The sequence below is a fragment of the Puma concolor genome, chromosome B3 (assembly GCF_028749965.1).
Source record: "Puma concolor isolate L17-30 chromosome B3, mPumCon1.1.hap2, whole genome shotgun sequence".
In the NCBI taxonomy this organism is placed as follows: Eukaryota; Metazoa; Chordata; class Mammalia; order Carnivora; family Felidae; genus Puma; species Puma concolor.
In genome coordinates, this window is record NC_141672.1 from 146710261 (window position 1) to 146722106 (window position 11846).

Here is an 11846-nt window from a genome sequence, read left to right on the forward strand (position 1 = left end):
TGGTGGGGAAACCAAACTTTATTAGCTGTGCTTGGTGTCATCTTGAACAAAAGATAAAGGACGAAGGGGGGGGGGTAAATGTTGCAAAAATAGCAGAACTATTTCAACAGCTGAGCCCGGGGGGCGCCTGGGTGGCTCAGTAGGTTACACGTCCGACTCTTGATCGATCTCAGGTCGAGATCTACAGTCATGAGATCAAGCCCCGTGTTGGGCTCCACATTGAGCGTGGATCCTAGTTGCGACCCTCTCTCTGGTCCTCTCCCGCTCAGGGTCCCTCTCTTTCTCTCTCTCTGCCCCCCCCCCCCAATAAATAAATAAACATTAAAAAAAATAGATCTGTCTGAGCTGAGTAAGGACTGGTCTGTGACAGGAAATGGGACCCTGAAGCCCAGAGAGAGGATGAGTAACCGACCCTTTGAGGACGGAAGGGTTCAAAATAGTCACCTTGCCACTGCGTCCTGTTGGTCTCCTCAAGGAAGAGGGTCCGTCCCTACGCTTAGTGCTGAGCTCTGTTGACGTGGGTTGGACATTCAGAGGTGGCCACGACGAGACCGGCCATGGTCAGTGGGAGTCCAGGCAGATGGACCCATGAAGATCCTCCGCCGCTCCATTCCATCACCCACTGTGCCAGTTTTGAGGTGGCCGATGACGAAGGCTGGCTAGAGCCAACTGGCCCAGTCGTTTTGTCTAGCTTGTTGCTGGCCACCTCTTCCACGGTGGACGCTCTCTGGTGGGCACTCCTGGGTGATAAAAAATCACCATGTATTTCGCCCATTTCCATGTTCATCTACTACGCGCCTCTCTGCCAAGACTTCTCGGGCTCCAACCTTCCAACCCTCCTCCTTTTGGGTCCTGTGGCGGCAAGACGGACTGCTGGCCCCTGCTCAGGAGTTTGGATGTTTTCCTCTTGGCCACTGCCCCCTCTACCTTGCCTTTCAGGACCACCCCTGCATGTGGCTCTCATGTGGCAGCTGTCCATTTTCAGCTTGTGTCCCCACACCAAGCTGACCCAGCAGTGAACCAAGCTTAGACCTTTTTTCCCCCTTCAGTTGGTCATATGGGTCCCCCATGAGCTGAGAAAATTGTGGTGGGGGGCTTGGGCACCTGGGTTCCCCACTCATGCACCTGTCTCACGCCCCTTGGTCCTGTCAGACTCAGTCTTGGGTCGGTCATTTTCAACTACCATTGAACTACTGCTGAGCGCATCTGATTTTATGACTTGGAGAACCCAGCTCGTAACGGACAGCTATGGACACATGTTCACCTGATGTTCCATAATCAAGCACTCTTTGTCTACCAGGGTCCAATTATACATCGTGAGCTTTTCTCGAAAGTCCAGTACCCCTGAGACCTGCTTATGATTTTTCCAATGGGCCTTTGCAATGAACCCCATGCTGCACCTTCTGCTACCCCAGACACGTCCAACATCATATGGTCTGCCAGATTGGCCCGCGTGGCAGGACTGCCCAAAACTCTTTTCTGCTCTGAGTTGCACTTGACTCGGTGACCTTCTGCGTCAACCAGTATGTGGACCAGAGCAGTGTCCCTAGATGTGGCACCCCAAAAGGTCTACCTTCCTTCTTTAGGTGGCTAATATAAGATGTAGCAATCTGTCTTTTACTTTGGAGGTAAAATCCCAGTATTTCCTTGGCATCTTGACTCCGAAAAATTTATCAAAAGAGCAGGTAACTGAATCTTTATAGGATTTGTCTCCCACCCTGGGATTGCAAGTATGTTACTAAGGCTCCAGAGTACTCACCCGTTTTGTTCATCCTTTTTGATCCGTTTTGATCATCCGGTTGTCTGATCAGCATGGTGTCATCAATGTAATGGACCAGGGTGGTGTTCCATGGGACGCCCAGGTTCTTCAGATCTCTTAAGACTACATGGCAATAGAGAGCAGGAGAGTTAACATGGCCCTGAGGCAAACTGTAAATTAATACCGTTGTCTGATCCTTGGGAATGCAAACTGTTTTGGATGTTTGTTTCTGGTTGGAATAGAAAATAATGAATTTGCCAAATCAATGACACCATACCTTGGACCCAAAGCTTTATTAATTTGTTCTAGCAATAATGCCTCAATCTGCAGGGCAGATGCAACCAAGGTTAGTACTTCATTGAGCTTGTGGGAGTCTATAGTTGTTCCCTAGGATCTATCTAGATTTTGGAAGGTCCGTGCTGGTGAATTAAACCTAGATATGATAAGGTCTCCAACCCTGTTGCCCTGAGATCTCTGGAATTGTCCCTGGATCCAATACTGTTTTTGATGAACTGCTAAGGGAACAATTTCAGAGGGTTCTACTTGACCCTCTTCACCGTGACAGCACTTGCTCTACAGGCTAGGGACTCAGGGTTGGGGGATGCCAGGCAGAAAGGTGGTTCCTTGAAGATGTTCATATCTTAATCCCCAGAATTTAGGATGATGTTACCTTACAAGGCAAAAGGGACTTTGCAGATGTGACTGAGTTCAGAACCATGATGTGGGGAGATTATCCTAGACTCTCTGGGTGGACCCAATATAATCATAAGGGTCTTTATGAGGACAGTAGGAAGCAGGAGAGTTAGAGAAGGAGGGGCAGTGACCGAGGGGAGGCTGGAGGGATGCACCTTCTGGCTTTGAGGATGAGGAAGGAGTCGTAGGCCAAGGAATGTGGGTGGTTTCTGGGAGCTAAAAAGGGCAAGGAAATGGATTCTTTTCCAGAGACTTCAGAAGCAACACAGCATTGCCGACATCTTGATTTTGGCCCAGCGAGACCTATTTTGGACAGCTGACCTCCAGAACTATAACATAATGCATTTTTGTCATTTTAAGCTATTTTTCTGGTGGCAATTTGTTACAGCAGCAATAGGAGACTAATACAGGTGACTCACACTGACAAGTACATTGGTCCCAACTGTGATCTCCGGGACTGGGAAAATGGCCACCACATGTGTCCACTGTCCAGCAGGCCAGCTTTAAGGTGGACTTCAGCCAGAGTTCCACTGGTTACGTGGTCCCTGTGAGCCCATACCACAACAGTGAGGTCCTGATGAAGCTTCCGGCGTCCAAGTATCAGTGACAACTCAAATCCTGTGTCCACCACCACTTGCAAGGTGTGGGCATTCCCCTTTGCCGGTGAACGGTGACTGGAGCATTGCTCATAGGTCTTTGGGGGAGGACTGAAGGGATCGTTACAATACATACTAGCCGTGGTGTGCAAGGTCCCTTCTCCAGTCCTTGGGTTCTGGGTCTGAAAGTCGGTTCCGGTCTCGGAACTGGAAGAAGGATCATGACTTTTTTATTTGGGTGATCTCTGGTGACCTCTTACTCTATCGTTCTTGCCTTCTGTTGATTGCAGACGTCTGGCAGGCCCATCATTGGCTGCGGATCTGTTCTGCTCCTCAGGGCGCGATGCCCTGTGAGGCAGCTCCACAGCTCCCTGTGGGTCAAGGCCCCTTTGGCCTTGCGGATTGCCGTAACTGTGGCATATCCTGGGAGGCACTACCACCTGGCCTCTGTTCTTTTGGGCCTCCATCATACAAGTCTCCTTTAACGAGACCAGCTCTGTGAGCGCCTCACCTGTGGTCAGCTCGGGCCATGGAGAAGAGCCACCAGCGATTGTTTTCCTGTTGGTGCCTCTGCCGTCAACTTATTCCCGGTGAGCTCGGCGAACCGTGGGCCCACCGGGCCTTCCGACGGAACCCACTCCTCGGGTGGGCCCTTCTCCTTGTATACTCTGTCTCCTCCAGCACACCCACCGCCCTGAGCATTCTGTCTCCCTTCCTCTACTGTTCCCCAAAGCAACTCAGGCATATCCCCGTCGTTCAGCATGCTAAGCATGGGCCATCTCGTGCTGTGGGCTTCTAGCAGCCACCGTCACATCTAGAAAGCGCCCCCCACTGAGACATTTTCTCAGATTACCACCCGCGAAATCGTTACCAGTTAGGCAGCCACCTTGAGCTAGTCCTGCGTCCACACGTCCCTGGAGATGGGGTCCTCCGTGCCAGCCTGGGCGTGCATGATCCAGCCCCAAGACCCCATCTTCTTGTCTGCCTCCTTGGGTCACTCCCGGTAGTCACTGTGTTAGTTTGGACCCTCTAAGAAGCGGATAGTAAGACAGAATTAGATGGGCGAGATATTTACTGAGGGAAAGTCCTGTGAATGATGAGGGAGAGAGGGAGCAGGCTCAGTAGGCAGCCTGGGGACCCCAGTGCTGACTTGACACCTGCAGAGGTGGGGGAAGAAGGAAGGAGACTGCTGGAGAGTGGTGTAGCAAAGATTTCCTATCAGAGGGGTCTCGCGTCGGGCGGGAATAGCAAGGCTGTAGCACCTCCGCGACACTGGCCCGGGACAGCGCGGGCCTCGGCAGGAATGTTGCAATAGATCCCCAGAATGCGGAAGCTGGAGGCGATCAGCTACCTTTACTGCTCGTGCCAAGTAGCCTCTGGAAGGGATGTGCGCGTGCCCGTCTCCCAGGACTGCACATCAGTAAGCGTTTGGACAGAGACTGTCCCAGGGAGGGCCCTGGGCAGGGGCTGGGCCCCCAGGACGATGGGGCAGAGCCGCACGGACTAGAAGTGGGTTAGTGAGGAGGTGTTCTGCAAGGGCCTTTTCAGGTCTCTTACGAGCGTGTGGTCAAGCCACAGCAGGCTGCGTAGCTTCTAACCGTTAGTCTATACCTGTGGTGCTGATGCGAGAGTAAGTAAACGAGTGCAGCGATGAATTTCACCACGAGTCCAAGACAGAATAAGCACAGGCCTGTTCCTCAGTGGCCCGTGCACGGGGACCAGCTCTACGCCAAAAAAGGCCCAGACGGGCCCACCGTGGGACACGACTCTCCCCCAGTTTATGCTGGTGAAGTACTTTCGCACCTGTATTCTCGTTATAAACTTTTACTGTGGAAAAAGGGGGGGAGGAGAAATATCGGGGACTAAGCAGTGTGGCATGGGCAGGCGCGATCAGAGACGAGCTCTTAAAGAGCTGGTTGCTGGCTGGCTGCAAGCAAAGCGGCAGAGAGGGGAGAGAAGGCGGGAAGGGCTGGGCGCCCGGGGTGAAGGAAGCCACAGGATCGACTGAACTGCCTGGGGTCTGTCGCAGGAACCTCTTCTCGGGGGTTTACCGTGACGGGGATTCTGTGGCCCAAAGGAGACTCCTCAGATGGTGATGTGCCACGAGGAATCAGAAACCAGAGGGAAGAGGGTTTTATGGGCCCCTAGCGTCTCCCATTCCAGGAGGGAAAGAGAACCCCGTGGTGGCTGGTGCCTGGGGAGGCGGAGACCGAGTGTCTTGGAGAAAAAGCCTGGGGTGAACCAGCGGGGCAAAGGAGCTGAGAGTCAGGGCGTGTTTGGGGGTGGGCAAGATGGAGGCATGGGAGTCCCATAGGAAGAAGTTCTTAGGGGCTGAGGGATCTGACCTCAATGTGAGCACCCAAGGAAGCCAGCAGTTCATGGGGATGGGGGGGCAAGGGGGTGGGGCTCCTCAGACACAACCCGGAGGGGCCCTGCTGCTGGGGGCCAGGGTCCTAACCCTGCTGCAGGGAGGACGCGCTTGGGCCCAACAACGCGCTTTTGCGGCCCTCGCGCCCTGCTCCCCCTGTCTCCACCTTTCTGGCTTGCCCATCGGTCCCGCACTCGGGGATCAAGAAACTTGCAAGGAAGAGATTCATAGCTTCTCTTATTTAAAGTTTTGCTTTGCAGAAGTCAAGAGTGTGGAATTGCTCGTGCCACACGCACGTCTTCCGGGCCCCTCACCCTGCTCCCCTGTGCTGCCCTCTCTCTTCCTCCACCCCCTCCTCTGCCTTTCTGTCCACCGGCTGGTCACAGCTCCTCTTTCGCCATTGTCTTTCCCTTCCGGCTTGTTTCCTTTCCCCTTCCTTCCCCTCCTGATGGATCCCCCCCACTTCCTGCGGCCACCCACCCTCCTGACACACCCACACTCGCGTACAAGGCCATCACGCTCACACACGCACACTTACCTGACCTCTTCTTCCCTTTGGGCTCCCTGGGCCCTGCGTTTGGCTGAGGAATCGGCTTCTGACTTCCAAGTTTTCAGATGTCGATTATCTGACTTCGCTCTAGAGGTTAATCTGGATTCAAGGATTTCGAGTGGAGAGGCAAAGGTGTAGAGAAAGGCAATTTGATTACTTTCAAGTCTGTAGATAACCAGCTGCGTCGCCAAGGGGAGAGGAGAACACCCCTCTATCGGGAAATCTTGTAAAAGCCTTCACGGAGAGATAAGGTTCATTTTCGTTCCTTAAATACATTTGCTGATGTAAAATGCCTTACCTTTAAAGAGGTCAATATTTCCTCTACTTGAAGTACATAGTACTAAAGAAAATCACATGTTCCTCCGTGGAGATATAACTGTATTATGGAGGTTTGGTAAAGGCGTTTTTTTCTAAGCTGCTTGGGACTTCTTCCCCCAGCAGTCCACAAACGTTTGAAAAACGAAATGCCCCCAGCAAGTTCTTTTTTTTTTTTTTTTTTTTAATTTTTTTTTCAACGTTTTTATTTATTTTTGGGACAGAGAGAGAGCATGAATGGGGGAGGGGGCAGAGAGAGAGGGAGACACAGAATCGGAAACAGGCTCCAGGCTCTGAGCCATCAGCCCAGAGCCCGACGCGGGGCTCGAACTCACGGACCGCGAGATCATGACCTGGCTGAAGTCGGACGCTTAACCGACTGCGCCACCCAGGCGCCCCCCCAGCAAGTTCTATAATACAACTGGAGAGACTAAAAAAAAAAAAAAAAACCAAAAAACAAAAAACACAAATTGAATGGACAGGTGCCCTCCAAATACAAAACACACAACATATGCCACAATGTGTATAAATGAGTTATCTTTTTCTTTAAGGTGAATGCAACTTTTTTCCTTAGGTATTACTATTCTGAGTCTGTCTGAAATTACACACTTGACTGGATAATCAACCCCAAGCACTTGAGACTGAGAACTTGAAATCAGGAAGGGTAAGGGGAGAGGTTGATAGGGTCTCGCAGACTGCTAGGCTGGAGAGAACCTTATGGATCCCTTGACATCGAAGTCCTTAGGGCGAGGACACTCAAACTGGCCACTACTGACATCTCGGGACAGGCCGTCTTTGTTGAGGAGGCCGCCTGGGCGCTGTGGGATGTTTAGGGGCATTCCCACCCACGACAAGCCAGTAGCATCCCCCCACCCTATGCGACAACCGAGACTGTCTCCAGACATTGCCAAATGTTCCTTGGTGGCATGTGCGTGCGTGTGTGTGTGCGTGCACGCACGCGCGTGTGTGTAAAAATTGCTCCTGGATGAGAATTCCTTAGGTTACAGACAAGGCAGGGATCCAGAAACCTCATGATTTCCATCAGCGGGAGGGGAAAGATACTCTTGGCCGGACCCTTCAAACAAAGAATCCCACCAGGTCCAGGGAAGGCCAGTGGGGGGCTGGGGAGGGGGTCCCCCTCCAGGTCAACAAGCCGAACCCGTGGGGACATTGGAGAAGTCGATAGAAAACCCTAAGGGAGAAAGCCACTGAATGGGAAACAGAGACCGTGTTTTTTCCTTACGCAGACCCCCTCTCCCCATCCAAGTCTTCGAGCTTGCCTCGCAGGGAAGGATTTGTTCTCCACTGGGCAAAATTAACACAAGACCCCAGGCGGTTCCAATGGGAGCCTTGAAGATGAGACAGAAGCTGAAATGGCAGAGCTTGTCCCTGAGGTGGCGGAGGAGGAAAGGCCCCGGGCAGTGACCCCGGCTGGAGTAGCCGGCGACTGCTGGCTTCTGTGGCTTGGCCTGCTGCCACGAGGGAAGAGAAGGCAAAGAAAGAAACATGTCCGGTCCCGCAAAAGCAGTTGGGTTGGACAGACGGCAGCTGCACAGGCTGGAAAAACAGCTGGACGGGAGGCAGGGAACAGGGGGCATGAAAGGAAGAGGAGGAAACCCTGCCCCTAAGATGAGACTAAGGGTCCTCAGCCTTGGGAGAGACATCGGCGAAGCGGGACCTTTCGTCCTCTCTTCTGAGGCTTCTCATTGGAGGCATCTGGACCCGCTGCCCATCCCCCACTCCCGGTTGCCCAGCAGGACTGGCCCCAGTGGCAGGTGCTCTGCCGGAGGCTCAGAATAGCTGACCTTAGAGCGACACCCGTGCCCAGGAGAAGAGAGGTGGGAGAGGGGCCTGATCTGGAAAACAGGGCCCCGCACCTGCTGTGAACCTCAGTATGAGGCGGGAGAGAAGACGTTTCCGAGGCTGGTGGGACAGCTTCCAGGCACAATGGCAGGGTGTCCGTCCTCGGGTGTGACACCGACCTTTGACCCAGGTCTCTGCAGGGTGGGGAACCAGAACTGCCACCAGGCTGTGTAGACACTTGCGGGGCGGGAGATACGAGTTCACCTCCCCTTCCTTCCTGGCAACCCCTCAGCAGGGAGCGGAACCTGCCTCCTGAGATCCGTGCCAAGGGTTGAGGAGGGCCCGTGATTCATGAAGAAACTTGAATCCAAGGCCATTTGGTTTGAAGGGGGTTGATTTTAGATCTCCTCCACCCATACCTCCGGGAGAGAAAATCCACTAAAATGTCGATCTCTGACTCGTGCCCAGCGCACTGTTTCCGCAAAGGGATTGTGCCGGAATGGACCAAGACACTCCCGGTAGGGAAATCCCCTGGGATGAGGTCTGGGACGAGAGACCATGAGTCATCTTGGCCCCACGGTCCAGCAAGGGAGCTGGCGGAGCGAAGGCATCAGCATATGTTTCTAGACGGGGCTGGTGAATGAGCTGATTAACTGCAGGGTGAATGGCTCTTTGCACATGGGAGCCCTGCCGGCCTCCATCCGGGTTCTCTTGCTGGTTTCCGGGCACTGCAGGTGCCAGATATGGGGCAGCAGGGACCGGGCAGGAGGCTGACTGCAGGGATCCTGTGACGAGGCCAAGGTGAGCCCCAGAGGGAAGGAGCTTGAAGAGCAGATCCAGAGACACATGAATGGGCTCGGCCTGTCACCCAAAAAACCCAGGGACAGCAGGCAAAGGAGCAACCTCCTCCTATCACATCCTCAGTCCCTGGGCTGCCCCGCAGGGAACCCCAAGGAGCTTCGGGGACCGAAGTGTCTGGGTCTAGGCACCAAGGGGATCATATCTGCGGCCGCCCTTTTCACTTGGGGTGACTTGATCAGTTCTGAGGTGTGGTGACTGGAACGAAACACATGGTGCCCCGAAGAAATGGGAGAGAGGGGTTGGTTGGGCCCCGGGGCAAGGGGACCATGTGGAGCTTAAAGGAAGGGGTAGGGACGCGCATCCCCTTCAGCGGGCTGCAGCCCAGCAGGTGGTAACGGACGCCCAGGTCACGGCGGTCAGGTGCACCGGGGAGCCCCGCGGCTCTCCTTGTCGGCGACCCTGGCCTTGGGAACGCAGTCTCAGGTGGCCTGGGGAAACCACCGCGGGAGGCACTGGTTTCTGAGGAGCCCGGGAGGAGTGAGCAGAAGGAAACCGCAGAGCGGTCGTCTGCCTGCTGGCGACTTCGAACCCGTTGTCTCGCTGAAGGTCAAGCAGGAGAGCCCCGAGGCCCAGAAGTATGGGGTGGGGGGGGGGAGCCTGGCGCTTCCGGGGCGGGCAGAGGGTGCCCTGGAAACTGAGGCTGTTCAGCCAGAGTGCCTTCCTCTCGGCGGACAGCTGGCCTCCGTCAAAGCGACGGCCTCTGTGACTCACACACCAATACTATGTTCATACAAGGTGCAGCAATAGAAGCATTACATAGGGGCGCCTGGGTGGCGCAGTCGGTTAAGCGTCCGACTTCAGCCAGGTCACGATCTCGCGGTCCGTGGGTTCGAGCCCCGCGTCAGGCTCTGGGCTGATGGCTCGGAGCCTGGAGCCTGTTTCCGATTCTGTGTCTCCCTCTCTCTCTGCCCCTCCCCCGTTCATGCTCTGTCTCTCTCTGTACCAAAAATAAATAAAAAAACATTGAAAAAAAATTAAAAAAAAAATAGAAGCATTACATATACACTACTTATATATATACTTATAATATTATACTTATAATATATAATATAGGTAATATATAATATAATATATATGTGTGTGTATATGTATATATATCATACAGTTGTTATAATAATCTCTGTTATTCTGCAGAGATGGGGGAGTTGATTTGCTCCAACGCCCAGGGGGACGTCACCTAATACAAGATGAAAGGGAAGATGTACGTTTTCACCCTATTCACCTCTGACTCTCTGCTCCTCTGAGAACCACCCCCCCCCACTTCCATTCACGAACGGACCCCAGCTCTCCCCGGTAACCCTCACGGGGTTTGGAAGGTCGTCGGTCAGGGCCTCGGGAGATCTGGCTGCGGCCCCGGTCCTGGCCCGTGTCCCAGGCGATGTGACTTTCAGTTAATTTTCAACCCAGTTTACTCATTCTTTTCCCACCGGGGTATTAATAGATGACCCGCTTGTTTCGCTAGGTAAGCGGCGCAACCAAAGGAGAGAAGATGCGTCAGGTCGTTTTCGGACTCTGAGAGCGCCGTGCGATTCTTCTCCTTTTGTCGTTGTTTGGCACGAGGACTTTCTAGATGCACCAACACCACTCTGTGTTGGGCCATGAAGAAAATGGCCTAATCTCCTTCAGGGTTATTTTTCCCATCCATCACAGAAGGATAGATAACCTCTCTCACGCACGCTAGTGGTTACGGATTCAGCGAAGTAACATGCGCCGGGTGCCCGGCAGAGGGCGTGGCCCATAGTAGCTGCTCAGTTAAATGCCAGTTTTGGAATGATCGGTCTTGTTCTCTTCTGTGCAGGACGTTTATTGGCACCTGCTACGTGGATGATGATGTTTAGGACACTGTCCCTGTGTCAAGGGATACTTGGAAGCGGAAACAGGGAGCTGAGTGTCCAGGCCCCTCCCCACATAACCCATTCCTCCGTCTTTCCCTGTGCTGCGACCCGGACTGGGGAGTGACTTTTGCTGCAGCCTCCCCTCGGCCAGCTTCGTCCGCGGATGCCCCTCTCCACGTGTGTACTTCTCCCCTCGCTTCTGTTTCCCTTTCCCTTTCCCCAAGCTGCCACCCTGAGCGCACTACCTTCCCCTTTGCTCCCACCCTGCCTCGACACGGACTCTGTCATCCTGGATTTGTCCCCTTCTTTCCTTCCGGTCCGTGCTCCCTCCTGCCGCCCCAGAAAGGCGCTTCCTGCTCCCTACCTGCTGTTTTGGACGATGGGACCAGCCTCCGGCTTCTCCCGTGCTGCGCCCGTCTGTCTGCCTTGATGGAGGAGATCCTTCCGAAACCCAGCAGGTGAATGCATCACTTTTCACACATCCACGGAGCGGTGGCCTTGCGGTTCATCGAGAGGGAAACAGCTTTTTTATGACTAATTTTGTAAGAGCCCTAACAAAAATATTATCTCTAGTGCTTAAATATAAATCCTGGGGTGGCTGGGTGGCTCAGTCGGTTAACCATCTGACTTCAGCTCAGGTCATGATCTCACGGTTCGTGGGTTCGAGCCCCACATCAGGCTCTGTGCTAACGGCTCGGGCACGGAGCCTGCTTCAGATTCTGTGGCTCCTTCTCTCTCTGCCCCTCCCCTGCTCACGGTCTGTCTGTCTCTGTCTCTCAAAAACGAATAAACGTTAAAAAATTTTAAAAACAAATCCTGCTGTACGACGCTATCCCTTACCAACTACGTACGTGATTTTTGCTTGGCTGTGATTTACTTAGAAAAATCTTAGAATCATCAAGAGAAGTAAAATCCCATTTTGATCACCCCATAGGCAATTATTTCCAAATTCCGTTACACACACCAGATCAAGGCATCAACTAGCCAGCATTTACGCAAAGAGGAAGGTGAACAGTACGGAGGCCTTGTCCCCAACAGCTCACAGTCTGTTTTATAAATCCAGCTC

The 11846-nt window shown here is 53.4% G+C and overlaps 1 long non-coding RNA gene across 1 annotated transcript; it reads right to left on the bottom strand.

Annotated features, from left to right (window-relative positions):
- On the bottom strand, positions 1 to 11418 carry LOC147580495 (uncharacterized). Its single transcript, XR_015251951.1, has 4 exons — positions 11145 to 11418; positions 1760 to 1882; positions 445 to 740; positions 1 to 41 (listed from the first exon to the last, which is right to left on the bottom strand). It is a non-coding gene; the product is annotated as an uncharacterized LOC147580495 (long non-coding RNA).
- Positions 11419 to 11846: the final 428 nt, after the last annotated feature.